This window comes from Pinus tabuliformis, chromosome 8 (genome assembly GCF_031772625.1).
Source record: "Pinus tabuliformis cultivar Carrire ecotype Pingquan chromosome 8, CPIR1, whole genome shotgun sequence".
NCBI lineage: Eukaryota > Viridiplantae > Streptophyta > Pinopsida > Pinales > Pinaceae > Pinus > Pinus tabuliformis.
The window spans coordinates 1,436,957,842-1,436,985,841 of NC_142294.1; the positions used below are offsets into that span (position 1 = coordinate 1,436,957,842).

At 35.4% G+C, this 28,000-nt stretch overlaps 1 pseudogene; it reads left to right on the plus strand.

Annotated features, from left to right (window-relative positions):
• On the plus strand, positions 1-27,937 carry LOC149241082 (uncharacterized protein At4g18257-like; annotated as a pseudogene).
• Positions 27,938-28,000: the final 63 nt, after the last annotated feature.

Genomic DNA, 28,000 nt, shown 5'->3' on the forward strand with positions numbered 1-28,000 from the left:
ATGTTAGCAGTACGTATTGATAATTATGCGGTGATTGTACTTTTTGTTTCAAAATTCTTCTGTTTGGCAAAGCGAATAGAACGTGATATCTTTCTCATACGAGGTTTGTTTTAAGTGAAACGAGTTGCATTGGGATTGTATTGTCGAGACAAACGTGATCATTTAGATTTTGATTGATTCTTAGCACTTTGATTTTTGAGCAAATTTTTGCCCCTAATCCAAATTTTGATTAGAAATGACCTCACATTTCCACTCTGTAATCGGAATCAGCTACAATAAACCACCTAGATGCTTACACTATGCTTTTACCTGCTGACAATTCAAACCTCACAACAAAATCAACCACCTCTTTCTTCAAGTTCGGCTAATAGTAGAATTGCTTAACTTTTGTCATTGTCTTCTAATATCTCAGGTGATCCTTATCTTTTCAGCTACCAGAATTAGCCAATACCTTTTACTTTTGTGATGTTAGCAGAATTGCATATGAAAGAGTATGAAAATCCACATTTTCATACTATAAAGAAGATGAAACATAATGACAACCATCAAATCAAATAACACAAACACATTGATAATAGAGTTCACCCAGTGTGGGTTACATCTCTGGGCCCTGGTGTCAAGAGTGGAGAGGTCGCTTCATTAAATGTTGCAAGATTATGATAAGTACATAGTAAATTATTTTTCATTACAAGGATAAATTCCCTCAAGCAGAGTGGCATGTCTCTCCACGAGACGTTCTTAGGAACTCTCACTCGAATGGGCCCTCCTTTAACATGACAAGCTAATAAAATCTCACATGAAGTGGCATACAAGTATCCCTCAACATAATGGTAGTTGGGGATCTCAACAACAAAAACATCATTTCATCAAATCAGAAGAAAAGCATGGAATTACTACATCATTTACCTCCACTTTCGGTATGGCTGGAAAGTACAAAGATCAGCAAACAAAATGGACTGCACTACTAAATTCATGGCGCAAAATTGTGTCAAACGACTATAAATTTTACGCCTTTCTAACACCATCAAATTTTGGACCCTCAGGAATCTCAAAGATTCCCCCAAATATTCCTTCCTCAAGATGGCCAAAAAATTCTTTACTTGGATGAAAATTTGAGCACACCACAACTCTCCCTGCAAAATTATGTGAAAAATTATTATAAAGTCGACATCATTCTGTCTTTGTCAAAAATCAACTTCCAAGGGAATATTTTAGATTCCACAAGATTCTACAAAGATTCCTTGTTGATAGTCGCCTGAATTCCTATTGCTTAGATGGGGAAACAGACCACACCATCGTGTTCCCTATGAAATTATGGTTCGTTTAAGTATAAAGTTGGCATGAATCTGACACTGTGAAAAATCACCCTCTATGGAATATTTTAGATTCCTCACTACATCACAGAATATTCTATGGAATATTCCCCCAAATATTCTCCACCTCAAAACTTGTGCCTACTCTTAGCTGGGTTCCATCTACACCTGGTTCCACTCAATGCTCCTCCTATGCAAGTCAAATGGTATTTGTTGATGTTTAAATAAAAAGTGTCGAGTGAATTAACCAATGAATTTGTTGACTTAGTTGATTGGGTAGCGAAATGAGGTGTGGGAGACCCGGGTTCCAATCCCACAGTCCTCCCCATTTGGCACTCGGTGTATTTAATTTTGGTGGTGTGTCGATTGGAAATTTCTTTTTAACGGTGTGCAATTATGTTAATCGTTGAGCGGTGTTCACATATGGCATATGATTTGAGCTGCACATTTTAATATGGCATTGGTTATGGGAATGCCACTAGCGGGCCATCCCACCGATCGGTGCAGATTCGACACCTGTCAACCCCCATTGTAACATAGCCACTTCTCGAATCGTAGGGGAGGGTCTCGAGTTACCCGCGAGCCCTAACCCATATATATATATATATATATATATATATATATATATATATATATATATATATATATATATATATATATATATATATATATATATATATATATATATATATATATATATATATATATATATATATATATGACGGGTATGAGGGGTTGCGAGACCGACAAGCCCACCACCATTTTTTTAAATTCTTTTAATTTTTATAAACAAATTGGTCAAACATTTTCCATTGATTTTTGGGGTTACGAGAGAAATTAACGAGGCGACAAATTCAGCCATTCTGATGGTTGAATTTCGTCTGGCAGAAAATTCCAAATTGTTGCCTTGTTAGTGGCTACCACTTGCCCAACTCTGACTATAACTTTGGCCAGCTATAACTTGAGCATACGAACTCGGATTTGAGTTTCGTTGCCAACAGATGAATCAAGACAATGAGCACTACGATCTGGTCCTAGTTTCACTTCAATATGGTGACTTTGATTTTTGAGCTATTCTAAGCCACTACTGAATTTTGAGTGTGTTTGGAGCCACCTAGATCACCGAGTGACCTCAATACAGCTTGACATTAAATTCCCTCAAGATAAGTTTCTTGAGCTCATTGTTGTTTGACACATAGATCTTATCCCTAAATCTGACTAAACCATCTATTGTGAGATGATAATCCACATCCTGATCACTTGTACCCTATTTTTGTAACCTATGCTTAAGCTACAAATACCTTCTATCATATTGTCCTACCTACAAGATTCTCTCCTGCAAGATTGTCCCATAATAACTTACTGTGAAAATTTGATTTACCTACACTCTTATGCTAAGAGCATTTGCAACCATGTTCTCCTTTCCCTTAATGTACCTGATCTCAAAATCAAACTCACTGAAAGCAGCCAACCACATAGCCTTACTGGGATTCATATTAGGTTGGTCAAACAAGTATCTCAACCCACTGTGATCATTCATTAAAACAAACCTTTTTCTAAGAAGATAGTGTCTCCATATCTTTAACGCATGAATGATAGCTACCAACTCAAGATCATGAGTCACATAATTATGCTCGTACTCATTCAATTTTTTTGATTCTTTGCATACCAATTTTCCTTCCTGTATCAAAACTCCACCAAGTCCTCTCTTGCAATAATTTGTACACATGAAAAACTCTTTATCTGTATTTGACATCTTTAGAATTGGAGTGTTTGTAAGCAACTGCTTCAACTGCTCAAAACTAGCTGCACAATCCTCTGTCCATTCAAACATATTTCGTTTTCACTGCAATCATGTAATAGGATAGGCAATCCATGAGAAGTTTCAAATGTACCTCCTCTATTAACCTGCTAATCCCATGAATGATCTGACCTCATCCACATTCCTAGGAGTTGCCCATTCCATGATAGCTCTGATCTTTTCCGGGTCCACTACTATACCTTCCTTGGAAACATGCCTTAAGTAATGAAATTATATCTGAAAGAAATTGCACTTACTAAAATTGGCATACAATCAATGCTCTCTCAACAATTTTAACATTGTTGCTAGATTTTTTTCATGTTCTTCATCATTCCTAGAATATATCAATATGTCATCAATAAATATTATCACAAACTTGTCCAAAAAAGGATGCAACACACTATTCATCAAACAAATGAAAGTAGTTGGAGCATTAATCAAACCAAAAGAAACCACAACAAACTCATAATGCGCATGCCTTGCCCGTAATGTGGTTTTGTAGATCTCCTCTTCTTTGATGAGTAACTAATGATATCCTAATCTCAAGTCAATTTTCGAGAACATTGTTGCTCCCTTCAACTAATCAAACAAGTCATCGATCTACGGCAAATGATACATATTCTTGAACGTCACCTTTTTCAACTCCCTGTGATCAATACATAACCTGAGAGTACCATCCTTCTTCTTAACAAACAACAATGGTCCACCCCAAGACAAAACACTTGGCCTAATATATCCCTTTTCAAGCATTTCCTTCAACTGCAGCTTCAGTTCCACTAACTCTGAAGTGCTCAACATGTACAGTGCCTTTGATGTTGGTGTTGCTCCTAACATTAACTCAATAGAAAATTCCACTTCCCTATAAGGCGATAACTCTGAAATCTTTGATTGAAATACATCTTTAAATTGCTACAAATATAGATACCTCTTCAAGACTTCAGCATGCTCAATATCCTTCCCTTTGTCACTGGAAATATGAACTGCAAACAATACACACCTTTTCATGCTACTCCACTTTGCCTACATAGTTGTAACCATTCTCACATATGTAGGCTTCTTCTTACCCTACAAGATTATCTTCTCGTCGTTCTCTTATCTTCATCATCATCTAGACACTCAATAACCTTATCATAGCAATCCACTTTAGTCTTGCGAACGTACAACCAATCCATACCCAACAACATATTATATGATCCCAATGGAAGCACATTTAGATACACTGATGTAGACATATTTTTCAGCTCAAATGCATAAGATTTCACCCAATGATGAACTATTTTCTTAGTACATGTAACTAATTGCACCATGGAAAGACTCTGCATGCACTTCTTTATTCAAGCAACACTTATCCACTTATCCACTAGGTTGAGACTGATATAACTATAGTTAGATATGGGATCAAGCAAAATAGAAACAACTTGATCATAAATCTTACCTTCCATCTCAATAATAGATGTCTGATGATCATTTTGCCTATTATCCAATGCTGCATAAATATGAGGAATACTTTTTCCAACATCCCAACTGTTTGTGCCTCCTCAACAATGTAAATCTGAGGTATGCCACCCTGATGTTGTGGACAATCTCTCCTACCTTGATCCTTGCCATAGGTCCAACACTGCAAAGGCTTCCTGCCATCACCCTTGTTCTGCTCCTCATACTGGAATCCTTGTCCTATATCAACTGCATTGAATTTCTTGCACGGTGTTACATTCTCCTTGTTACCTGTATCCTGAGGTCTTCCTCTCTTCTTATCCCACTTTCCCTTACTCTTGTCATTACCTTCCTAACCCTACTTAGGCTCCAACTTATGCTTATACTGCTCATAACAATGTTTTATCTTCCCAATTACTTCTTCCAATGTCCTAGGCACATCATACCCAATCCGATCTTTAAATGCTAAAGGAAATCCACTAACGAATCTTTGAACCTTCATATTTTCATCCTTAAGATATGGCACATACCTCAATATATCCAAGAACTTATTCATATACTCTTTGTTTGTCATCGATCCCATCTTCAACTCATAGAAATCTTTAGCCTTACCATCATAATATCTCTCTAACAAGTACTTCTTCCTAAAAAGTCTCTTGAATTCGTTCCAACTCAACTCCTTTGTCTCAATGCCTCTAACACACTTTACACCTTCCCACCAGATGTATGCTTTCCCTTTGAGACTAAAAATGGCTATCCTGACTTTCATATAATTTTCATAATCATGTAGCTCAAAAAATTTCTTCATCCCAAGTAACCATGCTTATGCATCTTCTGGTTTCTTTAGCTCTCCATCAAATGTAGGAGACTCAGATTTCTTGAACTCATCTAACAAGTATTGCTTCTCACCCCTCCTGTAAGGATGATAATGATGATGACCATTTTGTTTCTTTGGTCCAGAACCAGAATGGAATCCATAATCACTACCTATCCTGTCAAGTGTATCCAACCATCTTCCACCTCTGACCGTGTCATCTCTGTATGAACTATGCCCCGGTCGAGATCTGCTACCATATGCCTTTAGACATATTAAAGTATTTTTTATGTCAGGAGAGTACGCATCTTTGTGTTGCTCATCTTATCTATAAGGAGAATCTCATAAATTGTAATCCACCATTTTGCTAGTCATTTTTTATCCTCTTCTTCTTGCAAACATACCATGTTAGATAACGAATTAGAAACATAATCAACATACCTCAGTGAAGTTTGTGGGAGGCTATCTCATCTACAAAATCAATCCATATTAACACAATATATATATGTATATGTTGTTGGGTGTGTATTATATTCTTTCCACGACTAGTTGCACGCGTGGGGGGCTCATTAGGGGGGCGGTTGCCCCCCCTATTCATTGTGTTGGGCACAATAGGAAGGGTCATGGGGGGGCACAGCCCCCCCTGTTTGGGGGTTTCAAGGGGGTGGTAACCCCCCTACATGAGGTCAGGGGTAGCAACCCAGGAAAAAAAAATCGGACCCTATATTAGGTGGGCGGAACTACCTATAGTTTTGTGCATGGTTTTTGCACATGGTTTTGGGCATGATGGTTTTCTTCCCATGGTATTTTGTATATCTGGGCATGGGAACTACAATTATGTTCTAATCCAAGGTTAAAGGATTAGCGTTTATGAATGCTTCAGAATGTATATATATGTATTGTAACATTAAAAGGAACATAATGAAAAATCAATCTGGTAGTCCCGGTTTTGGGATCCAGGGAAAAATATCTGTGCATTTGTTTTATATTCTCGTCATCGTTTATTTTCTATTTTTAGAATTCATCTGCAGGTAATTTCTATACAGGGTTAAAACCTACATTTGGTATCAAAGTTGTTTCAGCTTCAAGGGGATGCCTTTGCTATTGAGGGGTTTGTCTCGGGCCTGTGGTAGACCTTGTTCAGTGGGATATATGCAGGATCGATTTTTGCAGTGAAAGAATATGGTCAGCAGTCGAAAGATAGAGATCAAGAACTTTAATGGTAAGAGTTTTGAGTTGTGGAAGATCAAGATGGACGATCTGCTGGTCGATAAATATTAGTGGATCGCAGTATATCTGGGTACTAAACCAACAATAATGTCAGCAGAAGACTTGGCGAAGTTGGATCAGAAGGCAAAGAGCACAATACGGTTGTGTATCTCATATTTAGTATTGTTGAACGTATCAGGGGAAGCTACATCGAAAAAATTGTTCATGCAAAAAAAGTTGTATAACCTGAGGATGAAGGATGGAGACTCGATGACAGAGCATCTGAACTCCTGTAATACTGTGGTAAGCCAGTTTTTAACTATATATATAAAAATTTCAGATGAATATAAGTGCATCAGTTTGTTGTGTTATCTACCAGATTCATGGGATAATCTGGTTGTTGCAATAGGTAGAAATACAACTACCTTGAAGTTTGATGAAATAGTCTCATCCTTGTTGTCGGAGGAGATGAGACAGAAAAATATGGAGAACCAGAATGGAGATGCCTTGTCTGTACAAGGACGGTCCCAAAACAGAAACAAAAATAAGTCCTCGAGTGGGAGATCTAAATCTCTAGGAAAACCTGTAAAGGTGTGTTGGAAATGCAAAAAGGAAGGGCACTTCAAAAAGGACTATAGATCTAAAGCTCCTAAGAAAGGAAATGGATCTGATGATGCTCCTTCTGTAGAGGTGAAAACCACCTTAGATGAATGTGGGGATGTGTACTTGGCTTCTTCTTCAAGTACACATGTAGATCATGAGGCATGTTTGATTGACTCAGGAGCATCCTTTCACTTCACTCCCCATTAGGGTAATTTTGAAGTCTAAAATGGGTCTCCTAAGGAAATTATAAAATAATAGTGGAAATAATAAAATAAGATTAGATTACATCATCAAAATTTAGAAGGAAAAAAAGAAAAAACTATTTTTTCAACTCGTATTTTCAACTTATCTCCCTATGGGTTTACTCAAATTTTGAGAAGCAACACTTGTTGGATGAAAAATTTCATTCTTCATCCAAGGAGTATCCATGTTGCATACTTTTAATGAACCCCGCTACATGAAAAATGTGATTGCAATCACGTTTTTTCATGTATTTCTCATTTTTTGTGTAGTAGGGTCCATTGAAAGTATGCACCATGGGTATTCCTTGGGTGAGGAATTAAATTTTTCATCCAACAAGTACTCCCACTCAAAATTTGAGTAAAACCTTAGAGAGATAAGTTGAAAATAGGAGTTGAAAAGTAGTTTTATTATTTTATTTTTTTTAAACCTTTTACGTTTTTACTCCAAAAAAGGTGAATCATCCCCCATGGTTAAAAACATCATCTTGAATCCTATTGGTTCTTATAAAGTTTATTTTGGTTGTACATTTTTCTTAGGAGGCCCATTTTAGACTTCAAAATTCCCCTAATGGATAGAGAGTGGTTTTGCAAGTATGAGAAATATGATGGTGGTGATGTTTTCTTATGGGATGATAGAAAGGCTAAAATCGTCGAATGCAGAAAAGTCAAACTGAATTTTAAGGTGGAAGGATTCGAACACTTTCGGGTGTTCTGCATATTCCTGCATCGGCCAGAAATCTTTTTTTTGTAAGAAAGATAGATGATGTAGGTGTAAAAACAATGCTCGAGAAAGATACCTACAAGATGGTTCAGGGATCACTTGTATTGATGTGAGGAGTTTGTATTGCGACTCTATATAAGCTTCTTGGTAGTATTGTTATTGATTGGTGCAACAACTCTGTGGCTTCTGAAAGTGGAGTAGAAAATCTAGTGTTCTCTGGAGAAAAGACCATGCTATGGCATCAAAGGCTTCAACATATGGGAGAGAAGGGCCTTCGAATACTTCATGGTAATGGTATGGTAGAAGGTATGTCTAATTGCTCTCTAGATTTGGATTTCTGTGAACATTGTGTTAAATGGGAAGCAGAATCAAGTGATTTTCCCCTCTGGTGCGAAGAGGGTCAAAGGGATATTAGAGCTTGTGCACAGTGACGTGTTTGGACCTATGTCGGTTCCATCACTGGGTAAGTTTGTGTACTATGTATCATTTATATATGAATTCTCAAAGAATACATGGATAAAATTTCCTCAGGAAGAAATATAAATTCTTTGACAAGTTTAAAGAATTTAAGACTGGTGGAACATCAGGCAGAGAAGAAGATAAATGTGTTGAGGACAGATAATGGTGGAGAGTTCTGCAAGAAGGAATTTTAAGAGATATGTAAGAAGTGTGGTATAGAACGATAGAAGAATACTCCATACACACCTCAACAAAATGGAGTCGCAGAAAGAATGAACTAGACTTTGATGGAAAAGGCAAGAAGCATGCTCAGTGGTGCTAGGTTAGGACAAGAATTTTGGGGAGAGGCGGTGGAGACTGCATGCTACCAGGTTAATAGACCACCTTTATCAACGTTGGAGGATAAGTCTCCACATGAGGTATGGACTAGTAAGAAACCCTCTCTTTCACATCTGAGGATATTTGGTTGTGATGCATATGTACGTGTTCCAAAGGAGAAAAGAACCAAGTTGGATAATAAATCTGAAAGGTGCATCTTTATTGGGTATAAGGATGGTTTAAAAGGTTATAAGCTTTGGAACCCAGAAACAATGAAGGTTGTATGGAAGCCGAGATGTGGCATTTAGAGAGTTGAAATGTGTTATTAAACATGAAGTCCTACCAAAGGAACCTAAGAATATAGAGTTTGAGCTAAAGGAGGAAGAATCAGACTCTACAACAGAACATGAATCAGAAGATTAAGAGCAACAAACTCCAGTTGTGAGAAGATCAGTTCGAGAAAGAAGGCAACTAGAAAGGTATATTCCATCTTATTTCTATTCAAATTTTTCTTTATCTATTACTAATGATGATCCCAAAATTATCAGGGAGGCAGTATATTCAGAGGATGGAAAACTCTGGAAAGAGGCCATGGTTGATGAAATGGCATCTTTGGACAAAAATGAGGCTTAGGATCTGGTGGATTTGTTGGCTAGAAGGAAACCCATTGAAAGAAAATGGGTGTTTAAGAAGAAGATGAATGCAGAAGGCAAGGTGGAGAAATACAAAGCTCGATTGGTAGAAAAAGGTTATTCCCAAGTGTCGAGAATTGATTTTGGTGATTTTTTTCTCTTGTTTCCAAGGTAGCTTCTATTGGATTACTTTTTTATGTTGTTGTTTCTTTTGATTTTGAGGTAGAACATATGGATGTGAAGACATCATTTCTTCATGGGGATTTGGAAGAAGAGATCTACATGAAAAAACCTGGAGGCTTTGTGGTGAAGGGAAAGAAAGAATAGGTATGCAAGTTAAAAAAGTATTTGTATGGGTTAAAACCATCACCAAGGATGTGGTATCAGAAATTTGATACATATATATGGGGACTTGGCTTCACCAGAAGCATAGTGGATCACTGTGTGTATTTTAAATTAATTGGTGACTATGCTATTTATTTGGTCTTGTATGTGGATGATATGTTGTTGATTGGAAATGAAAAAGAAATTATCTAGGATTTGAAGACCAAATTTTCCTCCAAATTCAACATGAAGGATATTGGTGTTGCAAACTATATTTTGGGCATGGAAATTAGACGAGATCGGGAAAAGATGAAGCTCTGGTTAAACCATAGGAAGTATGTCGAGACAATACTGCAGAGGTTTAATATGCAGGATAGTAAACTGGTGAAGGTTCCTATTCCTATAGGCGTAAATTTATATGTTGAACAGTGTCCCAAGACACAAGAAGGGGAAGATGACATGTCTCGTGTTCCATATGCAAGTGCAGTTGGTAGCCTGATGTATTCAATGGTCTGTACTAGACACGACATTTCACATCCAGTGGGAGTATTGACAAGGTTTATGTCAAAACCAAGGAAGGAGCATTGGACAAAAGTGAAGTGGGTTTTAAGGTATTTGTGTGGCACTAGTGATTATGGTCTATGCTACCAAGGAAGAATAGGATTGGACAAATTTTTAGACATTCATGGCTTTGTTGATGTAGACTGGGCTCAAGATTTGGATTGGAGAAGATCTACAAGTGGGAATGTATTTAACCTATTTGTAGGAGTAGTTAGTTGGATGAGCAAGAGACAGTCTGCAGTGGCACTTTCAACTACAAAGGCAGAATACATGGCAGCGACTCATGAAATCAAGGAAGCAGTTTAGTTGCAGAGATTGTGTTCAAGTATGGAGTTAATACAATGAGCTATAAGGATATACTGTGACAACCAAAGTGCAATTCTCTTGGCAAAGAACCTTGCTTATCATTCAAAGATAAAGCACATTGATGTTCAGTATCACTTTGTGAGGGATATGGTTGAGGACCAAAAGGTGTTGTTGGTAAAGGTGGACATTTTGAAGAATGTTATAGATGTATTGACGAAGTCTGTGAGCACTGAGAAGTTTTTTTGGTGTAGAGAAACAATGGGCATTGCAAGGATGGACTAATGAATAAGCTCTCCTTTGATCCTCTGTGTGGAAAAGAAAACAACAATTGGGAGAATGTTGGATGTGTGTTATATTCTTTCCATGACTAGTCATGCGTGAGGGGCTCACGGGGGGGTGGTATCCCCCCTATTCATTGCAATGGGTGCTCCAGGGGAGGCAGCCCACCCTGTCGAGGGGTTTGAGGGGTACAATATCCCCCCTCCACGTGTTGCCCCAAGAAAAAAAATTGGACCCTATATTAGGTGGGCGGACCTACCTATGGTTTTCTTAATGGGTTTTGCACATGGTTTTGAGCATGACAGTTTTTTGCCCATGGTCTTTTGTAGATCCGATCAAGGGAACAGTTCTAATACAGGGTTAATGGATTGGGGTTTATGAATTCTTTAACATGTATATATATGCATTGTAAAATTGAGAGGAACATAATGAAAAATAATCTGATAGTCCCAATTTTGGGATCCAAGGGAAAACCTCTGTGTATTTGTTTTATATTCTCTTCATTGTTTATTTTTTGTTTTTAGAATTCGTCTACAGGTAATTCCTCTACAGGGTTAAAACACACACACACACACACACACAAGATATATGTATATATATATATATATATATATATATATATATATATATATCATGAACGATAACCATAACCATGACAACATGCATGTAGCCCATCCAGTCCAAGTATTTGAACCTAGAAGTTATGATACTAATATGTAACCCTCCATCCCATATTTAACCGATTTCACTGACCTGCCACATTAAACATGAGACGAAGAGTTACTATGACTTGACCTAACCTCCAAGCTTCAGTTATAGAAGTCGGGACGACACTAATATCTAACAAAGATCCCTCAAGGCTTACAGGACACTCAAGGGCTAAAGAACAACCCCAAGTGACCAAACCATAAGTAGAAGCTACTTTTCTTACAATTTAAACCCCAACCACACAAAAAAGCCTGCAAGGGTACAGTTATAGGGCTCTAATTGCATGCATGACTCTGCTTCCATGTGGTTATAGCCATAAACTTCAGGTTCGGAGGGTGTGGTCCCGAAATCTAAACCACAATTCTAGGCCAACCTCCAAACCACAACCTATAACTATTTGAGACTTTCCAAAATCATTATTGACATGAAGATAAAGTTAAACATTCAAACTCGAATCAAGAACTTTACTTAGATTTCCTAGAAGACACTAGACATTTCGTCAAACACTTAACAAACATGTAAGTTACAGGTCATGAATGCATATTTGATTATAATAGTCTGAGATTCGTCTAAAAATCACCAAAAAGGATTTATGCCCTCTCCACATAGTTGCAACAACACTTATTATTCCATACATTCATCAATCAATCAATAATTAAACGATTCATGACAAGAGCCATAGATGATACACATCATATAACTAGCATATAACTAGAAATAACCAGCATAGAAACCATGCAAACTCAACCATAATATCACCAACATAATACTACAATTTCTCATTTATCACAATAAGAAAATTTATCATATTGACATAGGAAAATACCAACCAATTCAGGGTCTTCCACGTACCACCCGACCATAGATTGGGCTTAACCAAATATCTCTTTCAACCAATCAACCCTGCATCATATTCCAAGAATGAATGTGGGATCTCATGTAATAAACTAAGATAAAACTAAACCAGGGCTTCCAAAGGACAACTGCCTCAACCCTCAACAAGTGATTCCACCTCACAGTCGGACATCATTAACACCAACTAGATCGGTCTCTGCCCAAGTTGTCTAGGGCTCTAGGAACTAGTAATTCAACCCATAACCTTAGAGGGCTCCAAAATGTCTGTCAAACCTAGCTCCAAGGACTAGTAACTCAAACCACCAAGGGCTCCAGATTTTTTGTCCCAATCTAGGCTCTAGGACTAGTAACTCAACCCAAGTTTGTTCCAACCCACAGCCATAAGGAATTATGAGCACAAATCAGAAAACAATCAAGTGAAAAAAACCCACAACACCATGGTTATCTAGGGAATATAAAGGCAAGGTTAAAGCGATTGTTAATTCAAGTAATCCTCTGTGCCAATGACAATACATAACCAGAAAATCACATGCATATACCATGCATCCAAAAATCAGCAAGGAAATCACACATTCAACCTATAACCTGCGAAGAAATCTAGTTGTAGTCATTGATCCACATGTTCCCTTGCACTTGCCTTCTTTCCTTTGCCTTCTTTCTTCTATCCAAGTGAAACTAGAGTGATCTAAGTGTGCTCCAAGTATGCTCCAAGTGTGCAAGAGTACGAGAGAATGAGAGAATAGAAGACAACTACACCCAAAAATTGTCAAAAGGCTCAACCAACTTGTTAAAAGTTGTGAACTAATCCGAAGAAGTCTTTTTATCATTGAGGCCTCTATTTTCTTCATTTTCCTCTATTTTTCCTCCAATTTCCCTCTCATGCAAACATGTCTCTCTTCATCTTCCTTTTCTCCTATTTTCCTTTATTTAATAAATAAAATGTCAATTATTGTCACTTTGCCTTTGCAAATTTCCATAGCCTGTAATTAATCACCAGCGATACACATCACTATAATTTTCCCAACATTCAACTTTTAATACGTGTCCCGGGACCTTGGTCTTATTTTTTTTATATACATAGAAAATCAACGGGGGGGTTGTTACACCTTTCCAAAATTATTTTTGTGATGAAACATCTATTTTCCCCTTTTAGTTATTTCGAAAACCCAAATCATTCAATGCATGTGAGAGGTTGGTGGGAAAAGACACCTCACATAGTTATTGAAAGCATGGGTTGAGTACAAAATTTGGGAATTTAACAGTCAACATACATGGGAGAAAATGATATTTGATTAGTAACGAGAGTAACTTTTAAAGTTGGGTAGAGGGGAAGAAAAACATGGGGTGTTAGGAGATAGTAGGTAGCCATAGTGGGTATTTATGCTAACCTCTTTGAGATATTAAATGCATGAAGAAGTTTTTTTTGGGGCCTATAAGTGATATTTCTATAGATAAAATTGTAAAAGGTTTAGTAGTATTAGTGTTGTGATAAATTTTAGGTAGCGAGAGTAATTAGAGTCCTCAACTAAGAGATTTCTTGGATAACCCTTGTTGGAGCCCTAGAGAGAAGTGGGAGAGCCTAAGGGACTATATGGCAGAGAATGGGATCCCATTCCTTGGTTTGTGTGGGTTGAGCAAAAACAAAATAGGTTTATTGAAATTGTTATAGAAGTTATTTTACTAGGTATTAGTTTGTGACTAGACAATATCCATCCATAGGACACATCATTTATTGTGCATTTCTAACCCTAGCCCAAGGGTGATTTACTATTGGGAAAAGTGGAGTAGAAATTCTATGGTTGGGTGGAATGTCCATCATCTATAGCCAATTATATAGTTTTTATAAGATAAGTGTTCTTATATTTCTTCTTATCTTAATGTTTAGTATGGGGGTTTCTAGTTCAAATCCTATGATCCATTTCGGTAGTCGAGGGTATGTATTTAGTCAAGTTCATTTACTACCCCAAGAAGTTTAGTTAGGTATCAAGATCGAAGCTGACAGAGAGAAGCCCAAATGGGATTTGATCATCATGAACAAGATTTTCAAGGGCCATAAACTTGTAGCAATGCTGGAAGTTGGAAGGGAATAATAAAACTAGAATCTTAGACAATGAAAGTAAAATAGATGGGGATATGTCTTTACATATTGAAATCAAAAACACGTGGGCATTAGTTGGACTAGATTTATTTTGAGCTGGAAGTGGGCATAAAAGACTAGTAAGGGAAGTAAACTAAGATACCACTGAAGTTATGGAAAAGACCTATGGTTTAAAGAAACAACAATAAATTGAAGTTAAAAATAATCGAGAGAATTTGCAGCAAGAATTTTTGAAGAACAAATTGTGAGAATTGGTGGCATAGCACATAGGTGGAAATAAACGGCGCTAAAGGCTTTGAAGAATGAGCATAAATGCAACAACATCCCAATAAATGAATAGGGTTGTTGGGATGGCAGACAAAGTCAAGGGTGATGCCTAAGAAATAGAAGGTTATATAAGGGATGAGTGTGTCTTTGTTATTAGAATAGAGGGCTCAACCCTATAGAACACACAAGGAGGACAAGTGCAACAAGTATGTCACCCGTAACATTGATTTGAATCATGCATGGAAGAGGAACAATGCCTCTCATAATATCTTCAAAAAAAAAACTTTGATGTTGAATATCAAGTTAATAGGGATAAACTTCAACTAAATTTTGAAAATGATGGATTAGTTAGCTATGTAGCATTGAAGAACAAAGTAGAACTTTATGCAAAACTTATGTGTGGAGAGCTCCCAAATGATGAAGGAAATGAGAAATGTTGTGTGTATTTCCTTCGGAAGGGTACTTTAGAGGATGACATTGAAGCATTGAAAGGTCTATATTTGAGGGTTTTAGAACCTCACGATGAAGATCAATTCACATTTGGTTGGTTATAGATGACAATGATGACAACATGGTAGTGAACAAGAATTTCTAAAGTTGAATCATGGAGAAGCTACAAAGAGAATCATAATTGTGCATGGTGTGAATTCGATCCCCCAATTCAAAGAAGATATGGATCCAAGATTTAAATCTTAAATATGATAAAATGAACATCAATTGAGGGCTACAGAAGGTATCATAACATATTTCTATTTCAATGAAAATTTGTTACAATCTTTGGGAAGTAAAGTAAATTATGTGCTTGAATTTATTTAGAGTTTGTAAAAAATACATATTGAGCCTAATCAACTTAATATGTGGGTGCATGGTTGTTATAATTGACTACTCTAACAATTGTCTAAAGTATGGAACTCTGAGATGAAGATTGAACTAATATGCAAACAAAGATGCCAAAGATGAAACAATGAGATTCCTATTATGTGAACAACTGTGGAAGAATATGGTAATCTTGTCACTATGTCTTTTATCTCTTTTTGATAATTTGCAGTGTTGTAATCATTCATGAATCTGGATAGTAGAGAAGTGGCGTAGCCAGATGGGAGTTATACTTATATGTTTTACTCCTTGAACTGGTTTTTAAATGTTCCACTATAAGTCCTGAATGGAAGGTGCAAAAAATGCAAGATTGAGTTAGATAAATCCCATATCTAAACTAGTTTACTAGATAATTAACAAGTACAGTGGATGGCACACATGTATCTTCATAGATGGAAGTAGGTCCATGGGATGGCCAGTTACTCAATCTTCATGGTCAGTTGATGTTAGGCCCTGGAGTATAATAAGTTCTAATTCAATCTAAGGTATCAGTGGTATGAATGATTTATAGCTAGTACGTTATGACAATTCTTTAGGTGAAGAAAGGAGCGTGGACACTTTTTTGAGGTGGAAGTGAGTTGCATTGTTCTTTCCTAAGAAAACCAAGTGTTGATTGCAAGTTGATTTTTTGGGAGTGAAATGACAAATTTGCAACGAGGACAAAGAGGTATTGGATACAACAGAGAGATATTTAGATCTTGGCACAATAAAAGTAGGTGATAGTGTTTATGGAAGCATTATGGCTTCAAAGGATATTACTTGTGGCAACCATAGAGATTAGATGATGACGAACAAGCAAGGGAAAATTGTTTGAGTTGAATAATAACACACATGAACATATTGTAATGTGAAGATATTCTCTACCATTTAATTTAAAGAATTTAAAGATTGCACCTCATAGATGCTCTAGTAGCTTTGATCTGTCATTCTTGCGATTCTTATTGCAATTTATATTTATCTGTTACTCAAATGCAAATTCCTCTGTTATTTTGACGCGAATTCTTGTAAGCATTTAGATCCACGGCTGTTAAAAGTTAAAACCCCGTTTAACTTTTGTTCAAGTGCTCTAATTTTATAATTTCGTCACTAAAGTTATACTATATACAATTCTTATTGCTATTTTGATATCTTAGTCAGATGCAAATTCTCATATACTTCATATTCATAATTCTTATGGGCATTTCGATCCACGGCATTTAAAAAGCCTTCTAATTTTGTTCAACCGCTATAATTTTATAATTTCGTCTCTAGGATTGAAGGCCATGAACATTTTGTTAAAGGCCGATGAATCTTAGAGATATTTATAGAAGAAGTTCGGTGAGTTAAATTTTATATATATATATATATATATATATATATATATTATGGTTAAGTCTTAGAGATATTTATAGAAGAAGTTCGGTGAGTTAAATTTTATATATATATATATATATATATATATTATGGTTAAGTCTTAGAGATATTTATAGAAGAAGTTCGGTGAGTTAAATTATATATATATATATATATATTACTTTTTTATAATAATAATAATAATAGAAAAATAGAATCTTATTTTTTATTAAAAAAAATTAATTGATCTAAATTTTTAATAAATTGTTTCATTTTAACAATTATGTGGATTAAATTTTAAAAAATATGTTGTAACTAGCTTATGTATGGTGATATTTCTGAAATAGTTGTATTTATGTAATAGTGGTAACAAATCTTCAAAGTTAAATATTTTTCAAAAATTATTATTCCATTTACAAATAAAAATAATAAAAAATTTAATTGCAAATAAGATAATAATTAGACAAAAATTTCAAACATTAAAACTTATCGTGATCAAAAATCTATACATAGTAATAAAATATCTTTAATTTGCTCCATTTTAAAACCACTCAAATCTTCATAAATCCAATTAGAATAAAATCCAATTAGAATAAAGATATATGAAAATTTTGACTTTTCATATCACCATGTCACTTGAAAAAAATTGTTACAAAATTATGCAACTCTTATAAAAATCAAACCAAAACAAAAATAAAAGAATAATAAATATTTCATTATGTAATAATCTTTTTTATATTATTTTGATTTCATCATTTTAAAATAATGAAAAAAAAACTCGCAACTTTTATCAAAATTTGATAAGAATTATTTTGAATTAACAAAGTTACATGATATTAATGAAATCGTGGTGCTTTAAAGATCTAAATCCATTTTTCAATTAAAAATAATGATTTTAATAAAAATATAAATTTATAATTTAAATAATAAAAAAAATCACCTAAAAAATTCATATAATAAAATGTATTTCATTATAATCCTAATGATCACATGCATCAAAAATAATGGCATACATTAAAAATTCAAGTTATGAAAGCAAATTTTAAATTTAATATTCTTATATTCTTATTATCTTAGTAAGTTAATCTCATTTTTGTAAATTATTCCACTTTTTATATTAGTATGGTAAGAAAAATGATTACAACCATAATTATCTAAAGCCTTTCATAAAATAAGTCGGGCCTTAAACCGCTTTCAAAGTTATATCACTACATCTACCTTACATAAAGAGGTTAAATACATCAAATGCATCAAAGTAAGGAAGAGAAATCATTAAAACGAGAAAATAAAACCTAAACACAGACTAGTATATAGTGTGATCATATTGGGGGTGGAGAAAAAGGGCCTAGCTAGCCCCCCAGTTTTTTGTTCTTTGGCTTTTCCCATCATCGTCTCTGGTCCCAGTTCGTCTTTAATGATTATCAGAGTTGCACAACAATATATATATATATATATATATATATATATATTAAAGATATCCAAAATTGTAAGGTTATGTATGGGAAAATTAAATCTCATTTCCTATACTAGTTAGTGCAACAAGTGCTTCTCTAGACTGGTGATCAGAGCAACTAAAATCACCCTTCACGTGACTCTCTCAGGTGTTTAATTTACTCCTTGACGCGTATACCCTATGTTGGATAATTGTTCATGTTGTAGGAAGGCATATGGAACTAGGATATAGTGACTACGCTAACAGACATGTTTATCGTGGAAGCGAAGCAGCTAGAGAATGCATTCCAGTTGTCTCTTTTATGTAACCATGGAATCATGTCATATCATACACTGCATCTCTAAAATCAGCACCAGGGCGTAGTGTATGCAACCTGGAAATGTTGGGCCTTGAATTGTCCCCAACGCAGTCGTTGATCCTAGTTGTGGACGTGAATGTTAACTTAAACCATCAGCTACTCTGATGAGGGCTTTGGGTTAGAATCTATAGGCAAGATACAAACATAGAATCTCGGAACATTACATAGATGAGAACATCATAGCCACACCAGACTTCGGGCAAGTTAAGAGTTTTGAGTTCAAATCCGTGTCCAAGTTATGGATGTAGAAGACCAAAACATTGCAGAGATGAGGATTTCATAATAGTGCTATGGGCTTCAGCACCACGATCCAATTTTTGACACTCTTCAACAAACCATAATAAAAAAACTAATTAGTATAAAAGGAAGGGAGCAAAGTGTAAAATCTATTATCAATAATATAATCTGATTGTACCTTGTGAGCCTTCAAATTCTGTTATGCTAACCAAGCGACATCTGTAAATGGAAAGCTCTGAGAGCATCCAAGAATTTCTTTCCTGCAGAAAGCGTAGAATGTGGCGAGCTAGCCTAGCAAGATGACAATGACCTTTGCTGCAAAGTATTCATCGTCCTTGGCGATAATATTGGTTTCCTCGAAAATTTGAGCATCAACATCAATCATGGGATGTAAATCATATCATTGCAAATCAGATCATCTGTAGCGACTTAAGGTAATCATTTTCCAAATCTGAGCTTCGACATAAATCATGGGATGTAAATCATATCATTGCAAATCAGATCATTTGCAGCGACTTAAGGTAATCCTTTTCCTTCGTTCCCGATAAAGGTGGCTAGTCTCTCCTTGGCCTTCAATTGGGTGGAGTTTATTAGTGACTCTATATTCATTGAAATCTCAATATGTTTTAAAGATTTTGGAATATTTTGAAATTTTGATAAATATGAATAAAGCTAAACCTAAGTTATATACTAGATTTTCAATGGTTCTATATTCATTTCCATCTCAGTTTATTTTAAAGATTTTGGAATATTTTGAAAATCTAATAAATATAAATAAAGTTAAACTAAGTTATACATTAGATTTTCGAAATATTCCAAAACCTATCTTTAAAATACTCAAACAATACATATCTGTTTACTAAATGATAATCGATATATATTTACAAATGTAGGGGAACCCTAACATGTCACTCCAATTCCCTCTGCATCTGTAGATCATTATAACAATAACAATGATGATGAATGTGTTATTTTCCCCAACTTTCAATGATCCTAGTGCTCAAAGTCATCTCTCTATCATTATAACAATAACAATGATGATGAATGTGTTGTTTTCACCGACTTTCAATGATCCCGGTGCTCAAAGCCATTGTAGATCATTATAACGATAACAATGATGATGAACGTGTTGTTTTCACCTACTTTCAATTATCCCAATGCTCATGCTTTGACTAGTTATATTGCCAATGAAGATCCTAAGTGTGTGCTCCTATGAAGTCTCTGTTGCCACTAGTCACTCATGATTCTTATTTGTTGTAATGTCGTTCAACGGATGCAAATGGAAGCCATCCCTGCTAGTGAATTTGTGACTCTGCAGCCAATAGGAAGTATGTTTGACCCTCCTACCCTTAAACCTCAAATTCATGGTCAACCTCCTAAACATTACTTTATCTCGAGTAAGTTTAGTGCAAGCCTCCCCTACCAGTAAGCCCTGTCTAATACACCCATGCCTCTATGCACTTAGTTGTTGCAATCTATACTCTCTATACTTTTATTGCATGTCTTTCCTTTAATATAACATGTTGTAATTGTCAATTTGTGTAGTCTAAGTGGTTAGCGAAAGTTGTATCCTCTTAATTATATTCAAATCATAATCAATAATATATTTATTTAAACATTGAACCAATTATTGTATGTTCATAAATTGAGTAGAGTTAGCCCAATATGAATGTTGCACTACTTATGGATGAACTCTTCATACTAAAGCTATTTAGTAGCCCCTTTGCTTGAAAGCACCGAACGGCCCTCACCCTCCATATGACAAAGACCATGGTAATAATAATCTTTCAATATTCCTAGTACAGGGTGATTGAAGGCATGAGAGGACATACAACACACATTTCCAAATGAAGGACAATTTTCACATCTAGACGATTAACATTTGAACTGTTTTTTTAAAGTAGGAATAATGGAACAAAGTATTTGTCATGGAGTTTTGTTTTTCTAGGACACAATGATTATCATAAAAGTAATAGATGCTTTAATGAAGAAGGGTGTTAAACCTATTTTTGGTCTTTATTCCAACGCTTTAAGATGGATCTTAGCACCCCTTTGCCTTAGTGTACATGTAAGTTGTGGTTATTATAAAGTATAGTTAGTTCAACTATGTTAACGATTATCATAAAGGTAATAGATGCTTCAATGCAGAAAGGTGTTAAACCTATCCTTGGTCTTTAGCTCCCACGCTTTAAGATGGATCTTAGCACCCTTTTTCCCTAGTGTACATGTAAGTTGTGGTTATTATAAAGTATAGTTAGTTCAACTAGCATGTTTGTTTTTGTCTTTCTATTGCTAATTATGCGTACTATGTTGCTTCATTCCAATTCTCATGGCAAGGCCTCTTTAAGGTGTACCAAAACCAAAAATGTTGATGCTCCTACAATCGATGATTTTCATTGCTCTATCTTGATTAATAGTCATCAAAGGTTTTATTTGATTGAGAACTCAATTAAACAAGAACAAGTCTCCAACTCTTGCATGGGGGCATTATCCTTTCAAATCCTCTCAGTGACTCTCGTGACAACCTCAGTTATATTTCAAACATCATCATTGAATGTGGATCGTGTTCCACTCTAGTTATAAGTTTTAGTCATGAATTCAATTTCTACTCTTAGTCAATTTTGGTCTTTTCAAATTTTGAATTCACCATGGTTATCCACTCCAAAGAGGGTTTGGTTTTCTCCATAGAAACCTCAAATGTTATTTGTATATCCTTAAGGTTATGGCTCTTCACATGCTATTCTGGTGTTACTTCCTCATGGTTTCTATGTAAACTTACAACTAACTATAATTAGCTCATAAAAAATTGAAGAGTTGAAAAAACTAACTCTAATCCAAATAACCTATATATAAAATCTCTCCTATACTTTGAGAGAAACATTAAAACATTTCAATAATATTATTGCAAACTCACCTCATCCAATACTTTTCATAATTTTAAATAAAACTTTCAATATATGACCATTCTCTCATATTCAATTATCTTAAAAAAAATTATAATTAATTTATCTGTTTACATGTAAAATCTTCACTTTATACCACCTTTAGTATCTTAAAAACATGGTGAACATATTTCTTGAGTGGGCCTAATGGTTAAGAGCATGTGTTTCCTCCTAAGAGGTCATAGGTTCAAACCCAGAGGTGGGTAGAGTATGTATGCCTTCGTAGACTTAGCAGTCAAATCGTTGCGCGAAGGTGGGTCCCTTGTCCCACAAACAAGGGGGTCTCATACACCAATTTGGTAGGTGGGTCCCTTGTCCCACAAACAAGGGGGTCTCATACACCAATTTTGTAGGTGGGTCCCTTGTCCCACAAACAAGGGGGTCTCATAGTGTAGATAAGTTGACTAAACGTCATCTTATCCACAATAACAAATTCGATTCATTGGCCATTAATATTCGGTACCATAATGTGAAAATATTTTTATTGCAATGGATAACGTTTTAGGTTTCTTTGTAATTTAATATATAAATGAAATATAAAATTTGAAATTGAGTTTAATGTTTCCTTTCTTTTATCTTAATGGCGATAATTTTTTACATTTGCGTTAATAAATTGAATAACGTTAAAGAAATATATTATAATCGTTTCCAATAACATTGAAATAATGTAATATAATTTTTTAATTATTAAATATTTTAATTGTAACTAATTTTTCCATAATTATGAATTTATTATTATTATTTATAAAATTAAAATTATTATAATTAAAATAAAAATTGAAAAGTTTATTTTGGGTTAATGGAAAAAGTGGATTCGTAGGATGGATAGCAAAGCGATGCAATTTGTAGATTAGTTAGCAAAGAAAACTTTGAAAGAGTTTAACTTTTATAGTTTTTTGTCGAATTGAGCCCAACAAAAACCTAGCAAGGGGTTTTTCACTGTTCTTAAGCCATTGGAGACATAATATTCATATTATGAGCACTATAAATCCATGTAAACACAAATTTGAGCACTTAATGAAAGAGGCCCAAAATTATAAGCTAGACCAAGAGATGTAGCCCACGAGAGGGGTGAACTCCCATTTTTGTTGTTATGTGTTTATGATATGGTATATTATCTATGTTATTGTTGTTAACTAAGTTTAAAAAATCATTATTTTATGTTTTTTGTAAAGTGATCCATTACCCAAAATACATTTAAAAAAAAAAAAAAAAGTTACTTGCAATTTTTCCATCACCTTCAAGTTTTCATTTTGGTATCAGAGCTCAAGGTTATTTTAAAGGTTTGATTTTACTTGCAATTGTTTTTTGCTGCTTTCAAGGTTGAAGCTTAAAAGAGAACAAGGAGAAATTGTGGAACCAAGATCTCAAATTGTTTAAAGGAGAACACTCATACCTCAAACTTCACTAGTCATGGCACATGAAGAAGGTCCTAAAGGGATGTCTGAAGATGAAAGAACTTTTAAAAAATCTTTCTTTGAAATGTCTAAAATGGTAAAAGTTCTTTATGAAGAGAGGAACTCAAGGTTGCAAGGGGAAAGCTCAAATTATTCAAAAGGAGATGGAGGAAAAGGAGACAAACCTCTAAAAGGGAATGGAGGAAATGGTGACAAGCCACCACCTTCACCTCCATCCTCATCCTCATCTTCATCCTCATCATCTTCTACTTCTTCTACCCTTTCACAAACACCTCCAAATTCTCCAAAAAGACGTGGTAAAACTCCTTTGTTAAAGCTTGACATAAAGTTTGAATTACCTATGTATGATGGAGAGGTAAATGTTAAGAAATTATATAATTGGATTCATCAAATTGAAGTGTATTGTATGATACAAAGAATCAAGGACGATGAGACCAAAATTCAGCATGCTTCTCTTGAGTTTTGGTGGGAGGCCAAAACTCAAGAGAACATGAAGAAACATGGTAAGGTTTTATCCACTTGGAATGATTTTGTTGTTGAAATAAGAAGGAAATTTTATCCATTAGAACACATCCAAAAATCTATAATGGATTGGAAAAACTTTAGGCAAGCTAAGGGTCAAAATGTGCAAAGTTATACTCAAGAATTTAGAAAAAGAGCTTTGATTTTGGGTATATATTTGTCCTCCCAAGATAATCTATTGAAATACATTGGAGGATTACATAGTTATTTGAGACACATTATTCTCATATTTAACACTACAAAACTAGATGAAATTTGTGTGTAAGCAACTCATTTAGAAGCAAGAGGGAAGAATGTTTTTGAAGAAACTAGCGAGAAGTCAATTAAGAATGGAGAAAAATGAAAAGGTAAGTTCAAAGGTAAGGATAAAGAGAATTCTTTAGTCAAGAAGGAGGGATAAAAACTCACGTGTACGCACTATTCAAAAGAAGACCATGATGAATACCATTGTTGGAAACTTCATCTTGAAATGAGACCCAAAAATTTTAAGAACAAGGAGAAAGAAAAGATTGTTGCAACTACACAACAAGATCTAAGATCTAATTCTAGAGATGAAACAAAAATCATAGCCATGTGATTGAAAGATGAGGATTCAATTGCAAGTACTAGTTCTTCTAGAAAACCCATTGAAACTCAAAATGAAAGAGAAATAATAGAGATTTTCTATATAAGAGTCATCACAAAACATAACAAAGTAGATACTTTGTTTGATAGTGGATCAAAAGAAAACCTCATTTCAAAAGACATTGTCAAGAAACTAAATTTGAAAACCATTTCTCATCCTAAACCTTATCCTTTGGGTTTGGTATGTGACAATATTTGCCATCACTGCAAATTTTATTGATGAGGTATAACTTGATGCGGTACCACTTTACATTTGTGGGATTGTTTTGGGAAGCCCATACTTATATGACAGGAAAGTCATCTTTCATCGCCATGAGAACAAGTAGCATTTGTTTAAAAATGAGATTGATTATATTGTTAAAGCACATACCAAGAATTTGAATTTATCACTTGTGAATGCTAGACAAATGAAGTGGTTTGTAAATGCTAGTCATAATTTTGCATTGTTTAATCATGATTAAACATAAAGATGTTGATGAATCCGAAGCCTTCTAAGAATCTGATGCAACATTAAAATCTGATTTAGTTAAAGTTGTTAACCCATGTGATAAGATGTTTCAATAATCTAATGTGTTTCCCCCAAAAGAGGAAAGCAACATGAAGTTCATTTGCAGCAGGATGCATCACTTTTGAACATTGGTTTGAAAAAGATGCCAGTGGTAGAGAATGCAGGCATAAGGAAGCAGATGCAAGAGCTACTTGAAAAAGGGAGCATTAGTTCTAATACATATTTTTGTGGCTCTCCTAATGTTTTGGCTTTGAGGAAGAATGTTGCATGGCGATGGCAATCACATTTGGTGAAGGGTCAAGCCAAGTACGAGCCTAAACATGGTAAGCATCGTTTTGACCATAGTTTTCAGGTTGAAGATGAAGTAAGGCTTTGCATGAGCAAAGAAAAGGTTCAAGGTAAAAAGAAAATGAAATTAGGTATGCCTACTTTGGTTGAACACATAAGAGAGAATGTTTAGATTCTTTCAAGAGAACTTTTCTCCTCTGAAAAACTTGAATAATTGCAACAAGATCTTATCCTTGTCAGAGAAACAAGAACTTAAAGAAGAAGGAACATGAGGCACCTTCACAAGGGGCTCAAAGGTACAAAATAAGGCAAAGCCAAATGAATTGAAAAAGGAAGGGTGAGGGAATTGTACCCTCATTTTTTTGTTGACTGAAAATAGTCTTTTGGAGGTCCAAAAGCTTCTAGTTGGGAAAGTGATCCAGGGGATCAGTAAAGTACTCAAAATTAAAAGTGTTCAAAAGTGCTTGAAACTTGTACCAGAGCATAGATATCGACGACTCCAACGCAACTTGAATTTCTCAAAATCGATATTGTATGCTATCGATATCGCATTCTGATAATTTTCCCAAATAGGTAAAACATTTGCAGGTTGGATCCAGGACTGTTGACTAGGCAGTTCGTACTCTGACTGGACAGGTTGATTGTACAATTTGGGCCAATGGAAGGTTGCCACTTCGCCTCTCTATATTTGGTCGAATTTACTACGCATTTGATTGGTTGAATGAGGTTATGAGTTCGACTAATGGTGGGATGCCACGTGGCCAAGTAATGGGCTGTCAAGTGGCACCCGGGGTTCACTAAAATTATGTTATGGATGAATAGGCCTCCGGGTGAGTCAAACACATGACCTATGGAGTAGCATTGCAGCGCCTTACCGCTAGGGCACATGGTGGTTCTTAACTACCATAGTTTTGAATTGGTATTTAAAGTTTATGTCGTTTGATGTTGGGGGACGAGGTCGAGGCTAAGCCCTAACCCCCGGTCACCCACACCCACGAGACTACAGGTAGGGGAGCTGAGGGCTCGAGCTTAAGCCTAGCCCAAGGTTCTGGAACCTGCAATAATAAACCATCAAACCAATGCCAATAGATGGAAGCACCAATAATAGTGAGGGGGCAGAAGTTTGCGGACTAGCCCTGGATCACATAGAGAGCATGTAACCACAGTCTGGGATTTGGGAGCTAATAGTTGGGGGGCTTAGGACAAGGCACCAGGTTGAGGTCCCATGGCCTACTATATGCCCACACGCCAAAGTTAAATGGATCAGAATAGTTAGGGGCAAAGTTTTGGGACCAGCCCACGGTCACTACGAGGCATGGAACCATGGCAGATCACCGCGGAGGGCTCGGATTTCAGGCACTAAAACTTAAGGAATGACCTCGATTTCAAGGGACCCACAGAACCAAACATCAAAGATCTAAGGGGCTATGCTAATGGGAAAGGGTGGTTAACCCCAGGCCTTGGGCACATGGCCCCATGTGGCCCTGTTTTTCTACCTACAAGCCTTGTTGGGAAATTAAAGTAAGCATCATTTTGGACTCAATCTGGCGCAAATCTCACCGACGCCGAGCAAAATTGTCACTCGACGAGCCCGAAAAAGGTGGATTCATAGGATGGATAATAGAGCAGTGCAGTTTGAAGATCATTTAGTAGAGAAAACTTTGAGAGAGCATAACTTCTTCAATTTTTGGCCAAATTGAGCCCAACAAAGGCCCAGCTAGGGGTTTTTAACTGTTCTAAAGTCATTGGAGACCTAATATTTACATTTTGAACACTATAAAGCCATGTAAACATAAATTTAAGAACTTAATGAAAGAGGCCCAACATTGGAAGTTGTCTAAGAGATGTAGCCCAAGGGAGGGGTGAACTCCTTTATGATTTTTGTTCTTATCTGTTTCTAATATGGTATATTTTCTATGTTATTATTGTTAACTAAGTTTAAAAATCATTATTTTATGTGTTTTGTAAAGTGATTTATTACCCAAAATACATAAATTTTTACTTGCAATTTTTCCATCACCTTCAAGTTTGCATAACATGTCAACTACTCCAAGAAGGTTGAGTTAGATGTCGAGATCAAATTTGACAGAGAGAGAAGCCCAAATGGTATTTGATCATCAGGAATAAGTTTTTTGAGGGCAAGAAACTTGTAGAAATGTTGGAGGTTGGAAGGGAATAATAAAACCAAAATCTTAGACAATGAAAGTAAAATAGATGATGATATGTCTTTACATATTGAAATAAAAAGCATGTGGGCATCGATTAGACTAGATTTCTTCTGATCTGGAAGTGAGCATAAGAGACTAGTAAGAGAAGTAAACTAAGATACCACTGAAGCTATGAAAAAGGCCTATGGTTTAAAGAAATAAGAATAAATTAAAGTTAAAAAGAATCAAGAGAAATTACAACAAGAATTTTTGAAGAACGAATTGTGATGATTAGAGACAGAACACATAGGTTGAAATAAAGGGTGCTAAAGGCTTTGAAGAATTAGCATA